Source organism: Quercus suber, unplaced genomic scaffold (genome assembly GCF_002906115.3).
Source record: "Quercus suber isolate HL8 unplaced genomic scaffold, Cork oak 2.0 scaffold_864, whole genome shotgun sequence".
NCBI lineage: Eukaryota > Viridiplantae > Streptophyta > Magnoliopsida > Fagales > Fagaceae > Quercus > Quercus suber.
In genome coordinates this window covers 145277-148554 of record NW_027070294.1, presented here as the reverse complement: position 1 = coordinate 148554, position 3278 = coordinate 145277, and the positions used below count along the sequence as shown (strand labels likewise).

At 31.9% G+C, this 3278-nt stretch overlaps 1 long non-coding RNA gene across 1 annotated transcript; it reads left to right on the top strand.

Annotated features, from left to right (window-relative positions):
* Positions 1 to 6: 6 nt before the first annotated feature.
* Positions 7 to 2691, top strand: LOC112020716 (uncharacterized). Its single transcript, XR_010626790.1, has 2 exons — positions 7 to 970; positions 1251 to 2691. It is a non-coding gene; the product is annotated as an uncharacterized LOC112020716 (long non-coding RNA).
* Positions 2692 to 3278: the final 587 nt, after the last annotated feature.

The following is a 3278-nucleotide window of genomic DNA, read 5'->3' as shown; positions in this document are numbered from 1 at the left end:
TCCATATGAAAATACCATCGTTTGATAATTGTTTGCGAATTTACAAGAAAATGTTGCAAAACTGTCACTATGACAGATTCTGTGTTTATGTATGATAAATTATGTATTAAATTGTATAAAATGAATTAGGATGCTAGGAGTAGTTCTTATGAATTCTAAGACACATATGGTTCAAATGGAAGTGGTCTCACAGCCATTGGATCAATATAAAAATAACAGTTTAATTTCTAAGTTGCATGAAATTCTGTCAGGACAGATTTGTGCATGTTATCTTGTATGATTTTTAATAAATAGTGGCTTTATGCTTTGACTCTAAAATTGATATGGTATTTACTAGACATAAAGAGGAGTGGCTCTGAAATATTTCATAGGTAGTCCATTTGTATTTTACAAATGAGACATATGCTGCTGAAATGCGTAGTAAACAGTAAATGATAACTCTGACTTTGAGGATTTAATTCTAAAGTTAGGGTGAATGTTTTGAGCTATAATTTAATATGCTTATCTTTTGGCATGTCTAGATCATTGATTAATTTTGTATAACTTGGTTCAAGGTTTAGTACTCTAAAGGAGGGGTTCTAAACCATTCAACTATTGTTTTTATAAAGTTGTTTTGTTCACGATGTATGTTGCCTTGTGTAAGTTTATGTATGCACCATTGTTTCCAATCTCAAACATGTTTTGAATTGATTTTAAAGCTGATTGACATGATCTAAATATGAACATTAAAACAATGGTTTCTCTATGATTTGGTACATCATGTTGTTTGATGAATGTATTTTGTGTTTGGGGAATCTCGTTGAGATGGGATTAGGATTTCCTTGATTTTAAGATATAGGTTTTGAGATGAATGAGTAAGTTTATGATAAGGAATAATTAATAGTAATAAACTTTGATATTTGATTTAGGTGTTACCAGTTCCCAAGTTTAAGCTCCTTCGACTGTAGACATTCAGTTCCTCTGCTTTCAGGTAAGGAATAAGTTATATGAGCATTTGGTAAGTCGTGAGGTTATTTTAAAGTGTATTATGCATTAAAAAGTTTTTGATTAGAGATATGGCATGTAATCATGTTTTAGACAAAAATATGTTCGTGAGCTTTCGAAACCTTATGTATATGATTTAAGCATATTGATGCTATTACTAATTCCACGAACATGATGTTTAAAGAAAACAATGGAAATGCTTTTATTATGAAATGTTATGCAAACTATGAATTTCAGTATGATGTATAAGTATGAAATGTTTTCAGGTTAGGTCCTCTGACTATCTGAACTCGGCCAGTAGGGGTTAAATTACTAGCTTTCTATGGAAAATGTTATCTGATTAGCCATTAAAAGTGGGACTGGCTCTACTGTACCTGCCCTTGTTAGTAACGACCAACTTGTGGAGGATGCCAACCTACCCTCATGGTTGAAGATATGTATTATGATGTGATCTCGGAAATACTTGGCATTGTGGGGAATGCTAGATGCCTAGCATAGTGGTGCTAAAAGCCTCCCAAATAAGTACAAATTTATCAGATATAGACTAACCAATATGTTATTTATGAACAGTTATATTATGTTATTAATCATGAAAGAATGATTTTGTTTAAATGCATTGTGAAAAGTTAAAAGCTCTCATGGAAAGAAGAAATTTCTGATGAAAGGAAAAGTTGTTCTTTAAAGATAAAAGTTTCTGAAGTTCTGTTGTGCTTTAAAGAATCTGATAAAGAGGTTTTAGTGTTTTGTAAAAATAAAACTTCTAATGAAAGTACAAGTTTATGTTAAAAGTTATCAGATGTCTGTTCTTTGTGAAACGTTAAGTTCTATGACTATGAAAGTTATAATATTTTACGAAAAGAAGTTTATGAAGAAAAGTTTTGTTATTCTTTAAGATGTTTCTAGTTTAAGACAAAGTTACCAATTATCTGATTTAAGTTAAAATGATTATTTGATAATGAGAATATATGTGTGTGTGTGTGTGTGATTTTAAATAATCAATATTATATTTGGTGACTTTGTGAGAAATTAAAGAAGTTCAATCCGAAAGGTTTTGGTAATATTATTCTGATAAGAAAAAGGAGAACAATTATTTTCCTATGAAGAGCATATAAGTTAGTATTATGAATAGTATAAAATACTATGCTTGAAAAGATGTTCTCCTATTTAAACATATATAAAATGAAATGATTTAATTTATATGCATCCTTATTAAATTCTTATATATCTTACCCTTATTAAGCTGTGTAGCTCACCTTTTCCACTCTTTCAGTCAACAGGTTTTAGTTTGGAGCATAGGAAGCCTTATATACTTTCCTATGAAGAGCATATTAGTTAGTATTATGAACAGTATAAAATACTATGCATGAAAAGATGTTCTCCTATTTAAACATATATAAAATGAAATGAGTTGATTTACATGCATTCTTATTAAATTCTTATATATCTTACCCTTATTAAGCTGTGTAGCTCACCCTTTCCACTCTTTCAGTCAACAGGTTTTAGTTTGGAGCATAAGAAGCCTTCGTCGAGTTTTGGAAAGAGCTGGTTTTAGTTTTAAATGTATAGATCCCAAATTTGTATCTGATGTTTAGTTTCGTGGTATGATGTATTTTAGGATCTAATGAAAGTTGTGTACCTTAAAGTATTAAGAGATGTATTATGTGAAAGTGTGGAAATTAAATGATATGTGGATTATGTTATTCTTTAGGTATAGTGTAGATGCTCTGAATATCAAGTGAAAAGTTATCCCAAGAAGTAAAGAAACAAAAATGATAGAAAAGAGGGAAGCTTTTGTTAAAGCTTTTGTAAAAAGTTTAGTTGGTTCTTGTTAATACCAGGTTTAGGCTTGATATTAACATGTCAGTCATGGTCACAAATCTGGGTATCGGGTTTGGAACGTGATAGATGCAGTTAACAAGAATATGGTACATAATTCTAACCTAGATGACATGTGAATACATGATGATAAGAATGAGAGTGCATGAGCTACAAGAGAGAGAGAGAGAGAGAGAGAGAGAGAGAGAGAGAGAGAGAGAGAGAGAGAGAGAGAGAGAGAGAGAGAGAGAGAGAAAGAGAGAGACTAACCACAAAGAGTTTCTAAGGCCCCACTAGCTAGCACGGTGTCCCCCGACTAAGAGTATCCAAGGAGGAGTAGAAGTAAGCCAAGCATAACGAGCCCAATTGGCAGCCCGAGACCTCTTAAAGTCTTAGAAAAGGGTCAACTACCTCAAGGACACTATCTACCCACCATTGGCAAACAAGTATGCCCCTAACAAGTACAGCAAAAAGACCAT